This window comes from Battus philenor, unplaced genomic scaffold (genome assembly GCF_028537555.1).
Source record: "Battus philenor isolate CCGP_79_NKW_IND1 unplaced genomic scaffold, ilBatPhil1.0.hap1 SCAF_7, whole genome shotgun sequence".
Lineage (NCBI taxonomy): Eukaryota > Metazoa > Arthropoda > Insecta > Lepidoptera > Papilionidae > Battus > Battus philenor.
In genome coordinates this window covers 9,485,322-9,506,691 of record NW_027181737.1, presented here as the reverse complement: position 1 = coordinate 9,506,691, position 21,370 = coordinate 9,485,322, and positions in this window count along the sequence as shown.

Genomic DNA, 21,370 nt, shown 5'->3' with positions numbered 1-21,370 from the left:
AACAAACAACAAAAAAGTACCTATTTAATATAAGCATGCGTTGAAGCTTAATGCCAACCTATCCGAGCTCTACGAACGAACCATTCATAATCTACATTTAAAATTCATAACATCCTATCTACTATCCCTTTAGGCTTCATAGGTCGTTAGCAGCCGTGAGTGACGATAAGCCTGTAATAGACATTCCAAGCAATATTGAATACATACTCGGCATTTCACATAAGAGCGACAGCTTAATATTAGTCATGTCAAGATGAAACAAGATATTTTGGGAGTTTATCGACATTACTAGAACAAGAGACTACAACAATATTTTTAGACAAAAAAATTTCAACCGTGCAATGATTGCTAAACAAAACAAATAATTTTCTTTTTACATAACGGTAAAAAACTTATAAAACAGAAATGAGCAGGTCCGTAATTATTGCTATCGTCTGAAGACAGTAAAAATATTTGTGAATGCCATGACAGTACTCGGAAATTGTTAAAAATTGTATCGAGGTCATAACAAAAACTATTAAGTATTATATATTTATTATGTATGAATTGAACAAAGTTTATACATATTATATATAATTTATCCTTTAGCGTCTTAATGCATAATCAATTAACTTCTTACAAAACATAACTGACAACCAGTTACATTCAAAACAATGCATAAACACCATAACGTATTTACGTAAATAAAAGCCTAAAGGAGATACTAAAGCTCCAAAAATTGTATTGAAATTTATATGTATGAAATTAAATTGAAAATATGAAACATAATAATTTATTACACACTTTAGATATCAGATTAAATACAGATATCGAATAATTTGTACAAAGGTTTCGAAGGCTGCGTCCAAATTTTAATTAAATAATACCAGCTGTTGATTTAACTTATTTTCCCTTAGTGTCACTGTAAAACAATGTTAATAGAAGCGTGTTCGTAAATACTTCGCTTCATATACATATTTGTAAGTGTTGTTGTTGGGTATAGATAATAACGCACCGACAGGACATAAAAGAAAAGTTTTTCCGCCGGAGTGATCAGATCTCCGAAGACATTGTTATATTTTGAATTGTTAACTAGAAAATTTTCTAAAACTGTCTTGTGCTGAAAGTTTGTTGTAATAAACAAATTTATGATTATTTGTTTAGCGTAATTAAATGATAAATTTATATCATCAACATCAACGTCCACTACCTGATGTGGGTCACCATCATAGATTCCCAATAGGACCAGTAGAAAGCGGCGTGTATCAAGCGTCTTCCGACCAAGCGAGTCCATGTTCTACGTTGCCAATCCGTGGTCTCACTCCAGGCCCTAAAGACTCTAGTAACTCTCAGTTCTGCGTGCTATATATCCTTCGGTCTACGGATCTGTTTATTCCTAAATCGATCTTTGCGATAAATATTTTGTAACAATGATACCTAAAGCGACAAGGAATGGTGACAAAGCGTTCCACCTCCGTGAAATACATACCTGGATGGCAAATTGTCATTACAGTTCAAAGATATCATAATTAATTTGTTTTCCTTTTTTTGTTACTAAAATGAGAAACAAGAATAGCTTTCACCTGATGGTGAGAGATAAATATGATGTTTAAAATGTGATGCTAATAAAAGTTTCGACATTCAAAATTATGCACATCAATGCGTTTGTGTTCTATTCTATGGAGCTTTTTATCAAAACGTTATAGCTAAAAAATACTTACAACATAAAATAATTTACTTTTATATTGTGATAGAAAATAATAATGCCTATATTATTTACCAAAGTGAATACTTCAAAACAGGCTTACTTTGTACTTATGTAACTTTGTTTTTATATCATTTTTATAATGTAATATGTATTGATATTCTTCGAAAGAACTTAAGCTTCTTATTTTTTACAACGATGTTGAAGAGATATTGTTAAGTCGTAAAAAGGGCGAAAGAATAGAAATCTAACAAAAGATTCTTATTTTATAAAATATGTATAGAGTGTGGTGAAAAGAGATTTCTATGTACATTGTACAATTTTATTTTTAATTTAAAATCATTCAGTCATTTTACTTGCTTACTGGAAAATATCTAAATATATTCGCATCAACATCTCTCCTTTAATCTGAATAAATGTAGTAATTGAACTAATCAAATTATTTGCTAAACATAGCTAACATACACACCCGGAGGTAATGCGGCACGGTAATAAAAACATATGTTATGGTAAAATGCCTAATGGTTTAACATGACATAATCATAAATTTATAGGATTAAATTTAAAAAAAAATGTACTCATAAAATGTTAGTTAATCAACAGAAACAGTGGACTGTGTATCTAAAGGACGCAAGCAAATCAAATCAGATGACTATTAAAAAAAAAAAAAAAAAAAAATATATATATATATATATATATATATATAAAGAGAGAGAGATAGATAGATAATTGATAAGGGTGAAGGAATATTTGTGCCTTAAAATTGCTCGTGAGAAAATATTTGTTGATCACGTAACTCACTTTAGCAATGTAGGTAGAATTGACATCACTCTATTAAAAACAGTACTGAAGCTTTTTACCTTTTATATAAAAACTTAACGCAGTATATTAAATCAGTCTAAATTAAATAGACAATTTACAGTATTAGGGCATTTTGCGCTCGATTTATACTCAATATTGTGATAATAATTCCGAAGCTTTCGAATAAATTAGTTTACTCTTCCTGCTCTACCTGGCTTTGGCTTTGTGTGATCAATTATTATTAATTAACAGTAATTGTGCAATTAAGATAGTTATATTAGCATATGAATATATGTTAATAAATATTAATTTAAAATAATTATTACATTAAATACACTTCATCCTTTATTCACGATGGGTAATATATAGCTTTTATCGCTTAATTTAGTCGAAAATATTCAGCATTAAAAGTAAAATACTTTTTCGCGTTTTAAAGTGAATAGCAAAGGATCTGAGATCGATAATTAGTTTTCGCGGTCTCTTAACAACTAATATTTTATGAAATTATGATTAAAAGGGTTTGTCTTATGTATTATTCGAGTAATTTTAAGAATGCCGCTGACACAGTTTTTCTAAGTAAAACCACAAAAAGCAATTTACTTTTCTTATTTAAACACAGGAAATATAATCTATGGTACAATAATTTTTTACTTAGGTTTTAGATTACATTTAAATTTGGAGTTTAATGTTAAATGATTTAAATTTGAATTTGTTTTTATCTTTATTATTTTTATCATAGTTACTCATAACACAAAAATATTATTAAGGTAAAATTTATTTTAATATATGAACAAAGATATAGAATAGTGAATAAAGGGAACGGTATACCTGTAATAATGATTATTGAAATAAATCCCTTTGCTTACAGTATTTTCTTAGAATCGACTGAATAGTCTGCTCAACGACTATCGTTATCTCCACACAGAAAATAAAGAAATACGAACCCAGTGCCATCATCATCATCGAGTCAATCGATAGAGTCCCACTGTATGGCAAATACCTATTAATTTTTAAAAGTATTGAATCAAAACTTAAAATTAATAAAAAATACACTTTCGCAAATAATGCTGTTAATTTAAGTAGTTTATATTAATCCACTGTGAACATAAAGTAAGCTCAAAGTTTTAACGCGATGTCAAGCCTTACGTGCACCGCATTGCAGCAAGCGCTTTAAAATATATTTATATTAAACTTTTAAAGTAATTAAAACTTTTACTGATGAATTCCCTATTGATAGTCGTTAGATAAAAGAAAATTTTTCTATCTTTAATTTTTAAAAGCAGCAAAATTTTTTTCCTCTTCAAAATTCACATTTAAACTTTAAGTTATTTTTAGGAACTTATGACTGTTTATTTCAAATACGATGAATAGATTAAATCAATGTTGAAGTTTCCAATTACAATTTTATTTATTTCCGAGTTATACCAAGTAGCCTCGTGTGCATGTTTTGTTTGTTTTAAATTGTATGTTATAGAGTTTCTTAACCATTCCATATAATGCGTAGATTAATGAAGTAGTTTGTTAGTGTTTTCAGTATCAAAAATCACCTTTTATACCGACAGAAGATAATTCACCGTGAGAGTACAATGCGTGTTGGTGGGCGACACATAACTTTCAGTTTTTAATTGTATCTTAAGATATGCCTGTTTTCTCATTAGCTAGATTATAAATGCACCCACGAGGAATCTGGCCCGGACTTTTCTTTATTAGTTGTGACCTGGTTGCCTGGACCACATTCCTAAACCATTAAAACTTAATTTTCCCCGCCACTGCCCTGATTATAACTATAGTATTAACTTAATAAAATAATAAACAATCTAGTATGGAAAGAAACAGAAACTGAGATTACCGGAGTCACAAAGGTCTTTCTGCCAGTTATGCCTTAAAGTATTAATGCGACCTATGTCGAATGGAATATTTTTTCATATTCGAGCTTAATTGGAACACCTGTGCGATATTGCAGTTATTAAGCTTAATCGCTGAAGTTCAAATGAAGTTTGGCCAAATTTTCGTTTGTAATTACATTGTTATTAAAAAAATTTCAAACTTTGATTTTAAATTAATTTATTTTATTAAACAAGTAAGCCTCATTTTAAACTTAAGTCTAAGAAAAGTTATCACTCACATAGTTTACAATTACATCTATTATTAAATGCTTTGTATTTTGCTAATAAATTAATAAGAAAAAATGCTCATGTAAATCGGTTATAACAAATATTTATCTACATTTCTCATAAATGAAACATAAATTAAAAGTACTAACATAAACTAAACTAAATTTTTAAATTAATATAATTAATACACAAATCGCCCTTTAATTTTTTTTTGTACCAACACGATTTCATTTAATTTTAATCAAAATTTTCTTGCAACTATTGCAGACCAAAAAATATCAAAAAACTACATAAATGGAATAGGCTTCTGAAATCCATTTTTTCGGGCGAGCATTCGGTATAAATGAGAAGACCATATACCACACATCTGTTAAAGTCGCTGGCATTTTGGTAGCGCAACAGACATGATAAATTGTTTGTTAGTAATTGGTATCGGACTGTCACTGTTTGAATAGAAAACGCAAACGAAACGAAACTGTAAAAGATATTTATTTTTTTTACTAGAAGATATAGATTCTGCTCTGTCATGAAATTCATGGAATTGGTATGCAAAATTTTGTGTCGAATTAGGCCCTTAATATCACTGACGAATGTACACCCACAAAATTGTACACATTTCGACTTGTCAACCCCTAGGCTACATCGATTTCTTTCGTTTGTCTACGGATCTGTCTATTGATTCGATCTCACAGGGAAATCACGTGCAATCTCCGTGACTCATTGAGCGACTGTAAGCTTGCTAATAACACCCGAAGTGAGAGATGACGTTTTAGTGCCGTAAATCATCACTGGTCACGCACACACGCGACTTTATGTTGTTATTATTAATCTATTTATGGTCCCACGATTTGATCGAAATGGTCCTTTCATAAAGATGGTGTGATTTCTATAAAAAAAGGCTTTTAATATAGCTAAGCCAGATTATTAACATTATCGAGAAGTTTGAAAATACACCACATCATCATTCAAATATTGTGTAATTAATAATGTTGTTTCCTATGTACGACTGTAATATATATTGTAACAACATTACGTTAACGACAGTACATTACTTAGTTTTTACTTTAAAATTGAAAATTTGTCAGGTAAATCAAAACAAAAACAAAATAAAGTTTATTTTTTCGTTAATTTATATTATTTAAAAAATTATAAACTTTTTAACAAATATAATGATTAAGCGGTTTGAGATATGTACACATTTAAGGTAACGGCACCAGTAGTTGACCACTTAAGAGCGCTGCTAAAATGTTTTTTTATTGACCACATACATTCAAATTTCAGAATATCAGTGAGTGCTTAAAGGAAATTCTTATACCCTTTAGATTAAGTTTTGCTAAGAAGTCTTTCAATTTAACAAATCGTAAACACTTAAATTTTTATTTGATTCATATTAAGTTTTTGCTTCAGTAGTTGACCAATCAAAATCTGAAAAAAATTCGTAATTGACCGTATTTAGCATCAGTAGTTGACCATATGAATAAAAACCTACTTTTATGGTAAATAAGACCACACATATGTCAAAACTTAAAATTTTAATTTTCACATAGAAAAAATATAATATTCAGTCACGAAATCAAGAAACGTGCCTCACAGTTGAACCCTGTCAAAAACAACTATCGGCTCCTGCTACACACAATGCGCTTTAGTTCTGAGCTTTCCGCAGTTGTGAATAGATGAGAGCAGCTACTTATAAATTATTTTTTTAATTAGATACGATAAACACAACGCTTATTATTTAAAATTTCATACAAAACGGTCAACTACTAGTACGTGGTAAACTACTAGTGCCCTTACCTTAATATCCAACTTTAACCGCACAAATCGTAAAATTTTATCATAATCATACTAAATTTACTTACTATGTATAATGTAAACTATTATTAATGAAGTAGCTTAATGGAAATATAAGAGATCTAATTATATGAAGGACGTATGAGATTTACACGTTTAATGTTCATTAAAGGCGCTACAAACTTACTTTGCGCTCAAACTAGAACATATAGTTCCCCAGGTGTCCTGAAATAACAACTCCATTGGCGACTGAAATTCTGACAACGCTTACCTGAATACGTAACAAAATTTATGTAATATAAATTAACTTTATGTACGGTTCAAGGTAGTTTTAGGGTCGGCAATGTAAAACATTCATAAAGTAGATTAAGCTCTTGTACTGTGTAAAGATTATTATGCTCCTGGGTTTTTTCTGTTAATTTAAAGCAATATAGAAAATATTTCCCCCTGTTAATGTGTTAAAATTAAAATGTGTTCTACATAAATTAATGAAAACTTTCAATAGTTGTAACAATATTGAACTGGTCACTCTATCGGCTTGAATAGATACAATGAAACACTTTTTTGTTGCACGAATCTTTCAAGATTTAGGGGTTTTGTATGCTCTATACCTTAGTTAAGTATTAACGAATATTATTTGGTGATTTGACAACAGTCAGATATAGTCAGCTGCTTACTTATTTCTAACAATATACGTACTGTAGTACTACGGAAGACCGTAGTACCGTCCTTAACTATGCGGTTAGCGAGACGAGGGAAAATATCGGCCGCTCCGGTCCGTTAGTCCGCTATCAACGCTTTCGACTTATTCTCTTTTTTCCTCGGTCACTTCGCCGAGCTTAACTAAGGCATAGTGCAGCGGTTACGGTACCACTATGCTTGAATATTCTCCACTGTAATCTAGTCATTAACTGATTTGTTTCTGATAATGATTATCAAGTATGTTATTACTTCAAGCGCCTATCGCAAACCTCTTTGTAGTAATAAGTTCAAGGGCTTTGTCGGGAGTTTCGAACTGGTATATTAGTTATTTCACCAGGCCTCCAAGCTCTTAGTTTGCTTACGCAGACGCTTTATGGAGTGACTAAAAACACAGCTTGTACTACTAGTCTTAACGCGTTTAGCATTTCAATACGATGGTACCCTAATGGGCAAAGCCAAGCTTGTTCGGCTACTATAATCACGTAAATCCAAAGTTTCTAGCCCAATATTATCAAGTACTGAAAATTTCGAGCCAATTTAGTTGAATTTAGTCATAACTAGTAATTCCCTTTGTTATTTTGTTTTCTGTATCAGAATGGAATTCCCCAACAATGTATATGTATAGGTTTAGAATTATTTGCTATGGGATAGCTTCTATACAATGTTTTTTTTCACAAAGTTATTTGAAGTGATTTGTAGAAAAGCCTGCGAAACGATGGTAAGCTACAGTGCTCAACTCCAGGCTATCAATAAACTAATCTCTAATCCTAGAAACTTTTTCAATAAGCAATAACATCTATTCACTCGGCTTGGTCAACAGTACAAAAAATGAAAAAGCATTGCAGAATTCACATCCTATATATCTAATACGGTACAAGACTAATCGAATACTGGATTTCTGAATTTAGAAAAATCAATGTTTATTTTATCTATTGTAAACAATAAAAAAATTGTTTTTATTTTCACTAACTTCATAGGTATTTTTCAAGACCCTAAGGGGCTTTAGGGTAAACCCTAAGCTCTGCTGACAATAGTCCTAAACACTGCAGTTGTTAGGCAAAGTTGAAAATGTTTGAGGCAAAATTCTAACAAAAGATTCGCTTACCTGTACACTGGCTGAGCCGAGACAGGATTTCTGTGTACAGCATAAAATTGAATACTACGTTTTAGTTTGTATGTCCACTTCAGCTAGTTGTAAGCATTCCACCATAATCCCCTTTTATTTTTTATCTTCTATTTATATTTCATATATTAATATTACATATGTGTTATTTTAACTGACGTTTCTGTAACAAAAGGCCCTTGTGCACTTTCTTTATATACATAAAATCAATGGTTAGTGCAAAGCTCCGAATTTTCATGAGAATTATGTTTTCCACTGGTTGAAAAAAAATCGTCAAGTTTATTTTCATATAAAAAAAATAAAGAAATTACTATATTGACTGTTGCTCCTCGATACGTGTAGGTAAACGTGTATAGGGAATGATGTCCACCAGGCTACTTCAATGTTAATTAAATAAACAAATTTTACGCTGTGAGTCCCGCTGTGTTTTTTTTTCATTAGTTCTTCATTTTTTATCCGAGCATATGTTTATCATGACACCAATAAGAGATGAAATCTATTCTATATTTAAAAATGAAATTAGAATTTAAATCAAATTTGTTCTAAAAATACCTTACTACCAAAGATTAACAATGAATAAATATATCTTTAACCGAGAGAATGCTTTAAGATTTTATTAAGTTTCAGATTAAAATTTTCATAATTTTTAATTTTAGTTTCAATTGCTTTGGTAAAGAAAAATAAAATAAATGCAATTATTAAAGAACTGGTCACTTCTTGACCTACTTTCAATAAGTGTTCCAGATATCTTGGATATTGTTTCGACAGCTGTTGGAAACTGTCATAACAGTTGCTAAAGCGAGGATTTAGTAGGAGTCCGCTTCACGGAAATTATTAATCTCCAGAAATTATAAGTAACAAAAGGTAGTTCGGATTTTTTCGAACATCTTTTGTGAAAACTATTTCAATCGAAAAAATTGAACTAATGATCAGTGAGAAACGTATCAATATAAGTCATAAGATAATAATCACGGGAACGATCCTACTAATTTTAATTTGTTTTTTGTTTTTTTTTAACATCAACACGAAGCTATGTTCTAACAATATCATCTATGCTGTCAAATAGCACTTGGGTAAAGTTAATGATAACAGATTTTACATATCACAATAACCTTGTAGCATTCGTATTAGATCGCTCTTTATAATTAAGCACTGGCCACTTCTGTCAACAATACTTTTTACTTGTAATCTACGACAATTCTAATTAAAATTCCAAATCCAATTCACGTTCCAACTCGATCGCTGCCGTTCCTTTTGGTATCAAAAATGTTTATTGTTATATGTATAGAATGATATATAACGGGTTTTAACTTCTGTATCAAGAAATAGAAACAAATGCCTGGATGCTGACAAGAGTGTCTTACAGGTTTCTCAATTACATTTTTTTTATTATTTTCTCGTGTGAACCACCAATGACAGAAAGACAGTCCTCTTTAATAAACTATTGATTTTATTTGCTTTTATTACTTTTAGAAAACAAATTATTTTAGAAACATTACAATTTTTTCAAAAATTATCCCTTTTTACTTAAAGCGGCTCTCGGACCGAAATGCATTAAATGTTTATTACTTATCCTTCCAAAACTATGCTAAACTATTATAAATTGTTTACATTTCTATTAACCCTTACTTTGATATAATAATGCCTAAATGAACCATTCATTATATTATATATTGTTAACATGACTTATTATTCTTATTACTTACCATACTGTACTAATTAGATATTATGTTTAGTTAAATCTACGTGCTCGGCGTATATGCATTGTTTTCCATATATTTTCTGTCCCAAATTCAACATTGGGAGTCATACAACAGGGTGTTTCAAAGAAATCTGGCCCTTATAAAGGGTAGGCAAGGGACCCGTGGTCAAAATTAACAATTTTAACGTAAGAGACTAGTCGTTAACTTACTTACTTCTCTCTAAATTATGGCAAAATATTAAGAAAAGAATAAACTTTTTATCTCTAAATTCTCTTTCTTCACTAACTCACAATATATCTAGAAATGTTATCAAATGATTTAAAGAAAATCATACGCGCCTCTTAATCTAAAGAAAAAAATATTTATTTTCCAAGTTTCTAAAGCTTTCGGTTAAACTATGCCGTTTAAATTTAACGTTAATTAATATGTGCAGAAATATACTATAAAATTATAATATTTCATCCACATTTAGTTCTTGCAAGTAATTTCCTTTTGTTTTGCGAATGTTTAAGTAAAACACCGCCAACTGTCAGATATATCTACAACAAGACAACAGTTGTAGAAACTTAAGCAAGGTGCTCTGTTGAAAGTTTCCGCAAAAGCAACTTTATGTTTGCGTTTCCTATTTTGTGCATTCAATAGCATTGTTATTTCTATTAGCATTTTAATTAATAACATTATTTACCTGTATATGTTTTGAAACAATCAATTAAATTAAAACACTATCACCATCACCATCATCATTATCACCATTATTACACCGTAAGACGTCTTGCCCATAAATTTCCAATAGAACAAGTAGAAAGCAGCATAAATCTATCATTTTCCGACTATAAAAGACCATAGTTACAAATAAGAGGACAATTTCTGAGGATAGCATCTTGTTTATTTATTATGTTAACTAAAATAGACCGTTTCCAAACTACTTTAACCTTAATCTTTACTTAATCGTAACTTATCAATAGGTGAGTGAATATTGAGTTAGTCGATATTAAAAACAATGACTTACAATTGTAGTCCGATAGTTAAGGATTTATAAATCAAATATAAATAAAAACAATAGACAGCATACATAAATATTTTATATAAATATTTTTATTAAACATGTATAAAATTTCATGATGTTTGTAGAGTAAATCGTACACGTATTTGTTGTTGGGTACAAGAGCTTTGCAACCAGTAGTAGGATTACATTTCAAAAGCTTTTAGGTAAGTCTTGTTATTCGGTGCGTGCACTTCCTCTGCAAATCATTATCATTATAACATTTCAGTATTCTATAGCTCATATGCTTTTTACAGAACTATGTTAATATAAGAAATTACTTTAAAGCTATTCAATGCCATTACAAGGCCACATTCGCCCTGTAATATGCAACAGGGTAATTAATTATTGGTGTTAAAGCTTTAAAGGGGTAAATGTAAAGCACATTTGTAACCAAAAATCTTTAAAGCCTTTACATGCAATTCCAATCACCGTGTATAAAGTTATTACTCTAAAATGTGTTACTAGAATTATTTTTTTCCATTGCGACAGAGCATTTACTTCTAACACTACAAACTCTGCAGGGACGAACAGTAAACATAAGTCAATTTCAATATGCAGAAATCTAAATTTTGAAAACGATTTTTCATACAAATTTATCACACTTTAGTGTAGTGCACCATACTTTAATTGACAGCAAACGTGCTATGTATTCACCCTGTTAAAGTTTTTACCAATCACTCTGTGTATTTACTATTCAATTTAATTCATTTAAAGGTAAGAGCTGCGACTATACTTTTTAAAACAAAGTTCTAAACGATATTTTCCCTGGAAAATACGAATGTATCAAGTGTTCTTCCAGCCAAGCTCGTTGCTGGCCGTGACAGGTCGTAATTATAGTTTAACTAGAATTTAGAACGTTTTAATTGCCTTTATAAAATATGGCTTAAAGGTCGATTTATATTTAAATCATTATCTACTTTAATTAATATAATTTGTGTTTAAGATAAATGGATTTATTAAAAAGAGACGATGTGTTATATTACAAATTTACTGTCTGCAGTTATCCAATAAAAACAACCTTTAAATATTCTTGCATACATTTACCGCTTAAATATAACGTAATTTGAGGTACCGATACTTGTGCACTTAGTTAAATACATAATTGATGACATAGCTATGAACCACGAACAGCTTAACACAGTTGTTAATAATACATTAATATCGTTAATTTAATTACATATTTCATACCCTAAATCTATTGTGACTTTAAAATTCTACTGTACACTAAAAAGAAAAATAAGTGGTGTTAACACTTAAGTACTTTCTTACAGAAAAGCGGACACAAAAAAAATATGTGAAAAAAGAACAAATAGCCATTGGTCAACGTGTACGAACAAATTCACATACAGATACTTATTAACCATATTGATTACATATATTTATACATACATATATATATATTGATAACATTTATATTTATTGAGTTCGCACTTAGCTGATAGAGAGAAAACTAAATAAATTAATTAATTATCAATCGTTAAGGAAATACTTCTTGACAGTTTCTTTTAAAAATGAAAACGTTTTGACACATGTCCTAAATTTACCTATGATACATTCCACAACCGAACAGCCTGTATAGTAATTTTTTTTCCATGTACAATGTAAAATTCACCAATGTGTACTGTAATTTGAAAGACCAGATAAGGTTTTTTAAAGCCTTTCTAAATATATAATAAAAAAGTAAATTATACTTACAAATTGTCTATGGAGACAGCAAAATTTATGCAAATTAATTTTTTTATGTAAATCATTACCTGCTATATTCGTGTAATTAAATATAATATTCATGATTTTCTCGTTTACCTTTATTATATATTGTAATGATTTTTTGAAAGGTTAACAAAAACAATCTAAATATATAGAAATTTAAAATACTTTGAAATGTAAACGGTTATTCAAGTCCAAATAAACATTTTCTTTTACATGTGATAATTAAATAAAATTTCTGATCAGATAGCTAAATAAAATCACAAATCCGTTAGGTACCAAATACGCTACTTTTTATGGTTCTCATACATCTAATTTTTATTATATCGTGGAGTTACGGGTATCTCCCAGAGTTACCTTCTTTCTAATCTAAATCTTTGGGGCCACGTAACCAAAATATTAAGTTTGCCGCTGGTATATCGTGATTAACATAGGTTTTGATATTTGAGGTCATTAGAAATAACGCATTTGATTTGTTAACTGTGATATATATTGCCATATATTATCAAACGGCTTATATTTCGAACTTGATACTCTACTTCGAACTGAGATATTACTGAGAAAGCCCTTTCTTAGTTGTCTATAAATATAAATTTGACAACTAAATATTTTGGACTTATACTCCAAAACGTGGCCGTAATCTTTTATCGGTTATATTATTACTAGTTCGGCATAATGAATCTTTACATTTAATTTTCACGAACAATAAAATAACATTAAAAAAATCTTCACAAAATTAATTACTCGTGAAACGCACGTATTTGATTATTATTTTTTAAAACGATATCGTTCACACGAAGTACGTTTAATTATTATTTAGTTATTTAAATAACCCTGTGAAAAATCTTTTTCATTTAATTTCGTATGAGTAGATCGGATAACGAATTATTGTAAGAGACCAATTATTCGTTATCTGATCTGCTCCATAATTACCTTAGACTTTACTTAATAAGTTTGAATGTAAAAGTGAATAACCCTGCGAATTACTGTAAGTATTGGCCGATACCATTTACACGCTAGTAAATAATTACACTAGGATTATTACAACTTCAATCATTAACACTTAACAAAATTTATAACGTTTTGAAGGAAATAGAAATTATACTATGAAATTCATTCTCTAAAATCTTTTCACGTTGTTTAAAATAAAAAGTAAGCCGTATTTATCAATGTTTTTTGAATAAAAGCCAATTAATTAAACTCGCATACTGAAAATACGGAGTACAGAAAACTGCTAATTGTAGCGAGAAAATTTTGCCTTTAATTTCCGCTTTTTATTGAAGATCTCTTAGTGTAATTAGTTTACATTTTCAGCGCCACTTGTTGTTTGTTTACTACTACTGGAATTTACCAGCGAGTCTATTTTACTGTTTCATTTTACATTTAAAGTACTTGTTTTTAAGTTTATCTTCCCTTAACTTAAATAATTCTTTGTATTTGTAGGCGAAACTGCTCAGGCTAATTTAAAATAAGAATTGACATTAAATTAAAAAATCCGTAAGAAATTTTAAATGGCGTTACGCGTAAGCCTATCGAATGACAGAAAAGCATTTGATCATCTTTACTGTTGGAGTATATTTGTAATCCGTATATACGTTAAAATTATTAAGGGCGAAACAATTGAAAAGTGGATTATGGCCGATATTGAACTTTTCAATTGCTTTGATTGACTTGAGATTTACTAAGGAAGATTAGAATGTTATATAAATATTGTGCAATTTTCGACGAATGGACTATATTTTATGATTCACAAGTTTGCAATAGTTAATTAATAAAAAAAAAACCTAGTCTTTCGCTTCAGACCTGATTGGCAAACTCACAGTTGCTCAATGAGCCAAGGAGAGGGCTATGCTTGTCATTTCCCCACGAAAACCAATCAGTAACAAGAAAACCTGTACACATGCTAAAGTTACCAACATAGCCCAGCGGATTGGCAAGTTGAAGTGGAAGGAGTTAGGCCACATACGAACAGAACGGTGTAATATCTACCAAACTTTTCACACTCGCGCCATTGATTATATCCTATACCCCTCTCCGAAAGGAAACTTGCATCATATCAGAGGGGTAATTAAAGACTGATACATACACAATTGGTAAGCAGATACCTATCAACAAGCTGTTCTTTGATATTACCGCATATCTATTCCTTTATGACTAACGTTTTTGTGAAAGAGGCGTAATGGAAAGACGGTGATATACAACAAATGGAAGAAGGTACATAAAATATTTATGAACATCTGTATGACTTAGAGAAATAATGATGATACAATTTTGCACAATAACAAATTAAATAGGATAAGTCCCGTAAAAATAACTAAGCTTATAAAAACTCACTATCTAAATCCTCAGAGGCGGCTCGCGCGGGATGATTAGGGAGAATATTTCACACATATTGTCCCATTTATGAAGATCCTTTTAAATTAATAACAAATTATACTTTGTATTATATAAAAATATACAAGTACAATATCATTTACTTATAATATCAAAATAAAGTCAATTTTAACAACATGTAACTGAAAATCAAACGGTAAAATGTATGGCATCGTTACGCAAATGTGTAGTTGTGGCGTATTATACATAGACTGAAATGGTCTCATGGTTCGACGAATCTCTATTGCTATTTCCTCTAGTAATCCTTCTCATTTAAGTGCTTTCAGCAATTATTTATTTATTCGTTCGTTCAAACATTTAAACGAACTTATTGATTATTACTACGTTAGTGACACTCAAAGTTTATAAAACTGAACAAATAAAGAATAATATTAAAACAATACAAAAAAAATCGAAACTTTATTAAAGCTCTAACACTCTATATTAATCTTTTTACATGCATTTCAGTAATTTTGTTTCAAAATTTAGCGGAATCTTAAAAATATATATATTTAACTCGTAAAAATGTTCTAGAAGCTTTGTGCTTGACGGATATCTCACTGTGCTCAAAAACACCAACGTATTAAATTATGCCGTAAATTGACATTTAAATTCGAGGCGGTGCCTCCTTAATTACGGCATAGTAATAGATAACGAAATTTTGTTTTGTTATTATGATCCTGATCATCATTACCATCATCATATGAGCCCATAAATGCCTACTGCAAGGCATATACTTCCCCCAAAAGATCGCTACGATGACCGGTTTTGTGCTGCCCGCATCCAGCGACATTCCGCATCTATATCTATGTCGTCGGTCCACCCAGTACAGCCTGCCTACGCCGCGTAATCCTGATACCAAGATATAGTTTTTACAGTGGTTGTTTCCTTAAGAAAAGTTATCTGCTAAAATCAAAAGAGACATAAGGATCTGGAAAAAGGTTATTTAGTGGCACGGGCTATACTGAAACAATTGTTCTCGAAAACAAAAAAAACTAAAACGACAGAGTTGTACACTAGATTTGTTAGCCCGTTGTTTTGAAAAAAGTTAGAAAACAACGTCCACGCAGTAAAGTCATTCTGTATCAGTACAATACGTCAATACTCTCGGCGAAACGGCCAATTGATTTGATGATGATGAATGATTTTTGCAGGTGTAGAAACGATGGTTTATTCTGCTAACCGAAAATAAAGCAAATTTTGTGGAGTATGGCTTCAAGATACCGAAGAAGCGGTGGTTCTCTTCGAAAACGAAGTGGAAAAGATGCTCAAACTGTCTACTGCTTCGGACAATTGATGCAAATACTCATTGATAGGCAATAGAACTTTTTTTTAAAAACAATAATTCATTTAATATAAATATTCTATGTCACCTATCGTATTATTGCCTTTGAGAATGCTTTATGTTTTGCAGGTAAATGCATGTCAATAGAAAAATCTTCTAACAGCTTTCGATTTACAAGTCGGAACACATATATAGTTCGTACAGTATTAGTATTAACGTTAGCTGCCTTCTATCTAAGGGTTATGTATAAAAAATGTAATTACGGTATCCTAAGACAGCTTGTTTTACGAAAGAAGTCCCTCAGCGTCGGTTTCCTTGTTTTAACAAACCGATGGATTTCTTGCTGGAAATCTGCGTTACAAAGTAAACGGAAAAAATAATTTGTTTCCTGTTAAATGTTTCTTTTCGACAGACCTATCTCGAAAATCTGTTAGAAAATATACAATTAACGTTTTTATAATCATATATGATTATGTAAAATAGTATTTTTCTAATAGGGCTCACTAAAATATTATGTTGAATTAGCTATTTCTAAGCAATTTTAGCACAACAGTAATGTTACTAACTAATGACAAATACATTACTTAGCTAATGACTAATAAAATCAATTTGTACATTAGCTGTTTTTTAAGACATATGATTGAGCATACTATGTAAAGAAATAAAAAAATACAAAAATTTGATAATAATCAATAAAGTGCTCAAAAAATATTTATTTAGAATATTTTTATAATATTTGTCCAATGTGTTTATCGTTATGAAAATATTTTCAATTATTTTAAAAGATATCTAAATATTGTAAATAAAACACAAACACACTAAAAAAACAAATAAAAGCTTTTTGTGTTGAATTTTTTTAAAGGAACTGTATCTTGTGATTGTTGTTTTACAAATAAATACTCATTACTCAGGTGCTATTATAAGAGCTTAATTAGTTGATACAATAAGTCGGGAAATTTCAACTAATTAAAATTTTAGTCATATTATCGAGGCTGTCAAACTGGGACGTCATATTATAATTAATTTGTTGTAGGTAATTAGCTAATTGATATAGCTAATATATTTTCGACAATACTTGACAATATATCAAGTCTGCTTCGCCAAAGACAATTACATTTATTTTATTTTTTATATTTTATATATATTACACGTATTTTATTGTAGCGAATCTCGCGCAATTATTTTATGTAATATTTACTGATTGCTCATTCTGCTACTATAATCTTATAGACAAACTCACTTTGGATATCTTCAAAAGTTTTCACAAAACGATTTCATAAATGAGATGATAATAAATTTTTCTTGAATAAATAGCTGTCGTTGACAATAACAACTTTAGCAAAATCATCTGCTAGCAAAAAGTTTGCTTCACCTCGCTGCTTTTGAATAACTGCAACATCCTGCATTTTTAAGTTAATGTCTTATCATAAGACCACAACACAAACGATCCAGACCAAAATAATAAAGTATACAGTACAATACGAAAGAAGTTTTATTTATTTTCATAATTAGCGACAATTTGAATCCCAGAATGAAATAAAAAACCTCTAAATATATTTAAAACTGTTGAAAATTATAAAACTTCATTTTAACAATGTTTGTGAAAGTTCAAATTTCCGAACACGTTTCGTGATTTATTTTAATTTTTAAAATGTGCAATTACTTTGAAAAGAATATAACAACCTCAGTCCTGTTAAAACATCAATAAACCCTCTTTAAAGTTACTATCATCTGTCTGTGTACTTTTATTTATGAGTTGTTTAGATACTTTACGTGGATTAAATTAATTTAACGAGAAGTTTTAAAAACATCATACCACTCTTTAAAAATAAATACAGGGAGAATACTAGAGCCACAAATTCCTCAGAGATTTTTAAGATGAGTACAACTATTGCTTAGTTTTAATTTTACAGTTGTGTGTTACAAATTAAGTCAAAATCTTGCTGTTATTGGAAGCTGCAATATTAAGACTGGTTTACATACTTATTAATAACTTTTTAAACCAAGGAACATGTTACAAGTTTTCTTATTATCCGTTTTAATTTAGAATAGCACACGAATTTGTAGAACCGGCTGCCATCTAGTAGCGGCATATTAAAATTATGTCTAAGACCCTTTTTACTTTTCTTTGCACAAGGCTTATTTTTGGAACTTACTTAAAGAAACACTTGAATCAAAGTTGTCGAAATCAAGATTTTTATATGAAAACCAAGCACAGCAATTACATCAGTCACATCGAGACTAAATAGGATTAGTTTCGGTAGACCAGCAATAATCTTTTGTTGACAACTGTTTACAATAGATGGGGCGATAGGTTACTTTAAGAAAGTGAAAAAAATATGTCTTGTCAGATTAAAAATAGAAAACTCTACAAGATTCTCTTGGTAACTTAAATTGTCTTTGTGGTTTCGGACGATGGTGCTATCTAACCTGTAATGAACAGAAGATACCATACACTATGGAGGAAGGATAAGTTTATGTGGTGTTTCTACTGACTGTAACCTATTTCTGATTGTTATCAGTATTTTTGAAAGACCACCAGGATTTCCTAGACAACGCGCCGTTACCCCTCAATACTGTACCCAGCCATGTCCCAGGAGGAAGCTGAAACTCCATCGGCACTCCCAATGTGCCGCAGTAACACGAGGCCAATAAGCGTTACTGTGTTACTCGGGTTCTCTTTGAGTGAACGATTAACTTCCGCACCCTCAAAGCCTATAAATCTACAATCCTTTTAATCAGTTTTCAAAGACAGTGGATATCGAAGCCCTTTACCAAGAAACCCTAATTCAATTTTTGATCTAAACTGCCTAGCCAGAATTTGTCACCACCGTCGTTTCAGCTGTAGTACGTCTACTTTTGGACGTAAGCCTCCCTCCTAAGTGTCTAATAGAACCGGTTGGAAAAGCATTTGTCTACAAAAAGCTTCAAAGAGTTTAAACCCATTTCCTATCACTCTGTATAAAGTGATCACTCGGAAATATGTTACATTAATAGACATTTTTCTATTGGAATGCAACAGGCCATTTATATCTGGCAGTACAAAACCTGCAAAACCAATAATCAACTTTATTATACAGTAATTTCAGTCTTTTTATTAGTGTGTAGAATTCGTTATTATTTAATTCTGAAGCCGTTATTTTTATATAGGGTAGTACCATACCCCTATTGACAGCAAATAAGCTACACGTTCACAGCCTTAAAGCTTTTACACCTATAACCAATTAAACTGTATTTGTCTATAATTTAATCGTCCCTCATATGTGTATGTAAAAAAATCTAAATAAGTTCCGGACAAGTCCTAAAAAATTAAAATTTCTCAAGGTCTTTCAGAGTCCCATAACTGTTTTGAATGCTATATCCTATGTGCAGCATATGCTGATGGATAGTTCGGAATGAGTCCATTCGATCTAATATAAATTAAGAAATTTTTAAAATTAGTAATTGGATGTGATGTGGGGAACTGTTACATCATATATATATATATGCAGAGAGAGATGCAGAGAGAGCAGAGAAGAAAATATTGTTGATATATTAAAACTTTGTAATAACTAATTCACTATTTGCTTTATAATATTTGGCTGGAAACACTGACGCAGGTATAAAATTTCTCTCGTTTACTGAGGGCGTTACGAAACGACGAAGCGAAACAATTTATTCAAATGCGAGGAATGTCCTCAATAAAGGGATGGTCGCGGTTTACGCCTCGTGTCCAATAATAAAGGATAGGAAGGGAACTAGACCATATAAAACCTAAAATATTAATTTTTTGTACGCAAAAATGGTTCCAATTTACTGAATGATTTTAATTTCTTATTAAACATATTAAGATTAAGATTACACAATGATTTGCGTCCGCTCGTGCCGTTTCCGATTATTCTATCAAACTCTTTAAATTATTGTATCATGCCCTTAAGTGCCAAAAAGTCATTTTGTGTATTAATTTTAATTAAAAAAATGTAAGCAGGCACCTTCAGTTTTATTACAATAATTGATAACTTAGTTTTTATCTATAATATCCTGTTAAGAAACAAACGTTCAAAAATCCCTGGATAAATTTTATTTTTATCGTGCTACCTTGTCAGCCTTTTTAAAAAATTTTAAATTAATATATTGTATATAACAAAACCTTAGTAACAATGTGATTGTATTTTCTTTGTTTCATTATGGTACGCGATATTTTGTCTTTAACTACATCCAAACAAGCCTTTCTTGTTCTCAGGTCAAATATTTGACAGCGAAGGTCATGTGTTTTAATTTACTCCTTGGTTAGTATAAGAAAAAGGCATGTTTTAAATGTTTTCCTCACAATTCTTTCTCCAAAAGAACATTTTTGGTGCATTATGAAACAAATAGTTTAACCTAAATATTACGTACAACTCATTATTATTCGTATACATTATTATTAATATTACTATAATTACTATTTTTAACGATGAAAAAAAAAAAATAAAAACAGTTAAAACCATTTTTCTTTTGTAAATATTATTTTGTTTAGTTTCTTTTGTTACCACCGTTGTGATGGTTCCCTTGTTGGAATACGACAATTTTAATAATCTTTTCTTAATAGACCACAGCATCAATTCGAAGTCAACAGTGAACCTAAAGGTATTGTTACCAGCTGAATTCAGAATTTTTGAACGCACGTCTCCTTGTGATGTAGTCACCGTTTGTTAGCATTGACGATGTTACACAATTAACATAATTTTGGTCTGACACGAATCGAACCTGTAACGTACTTAAATATTGCCTATATTCAAAAACAACCTTACCACGATTATTAATCTTTAAACTGGAATGTGTTCTTATATTTTATAATTAAACACAAAATATAAGTCTCTAATTAGGATAACAGGTAAAATCACTTAAAACGTAAAGAAAAGTTTATGATATTAAACGCACGTAATTAAGTCTGCATATACTGTAGCTACTAATTACTTATGCTCGTACGCGGTTGACAGAACATGCGAACCTAATTGCTTTGCGAGCATTTCATGTGCCCATTCGTTTACAACAAACTCGAGAGATTATGAGATACGTGT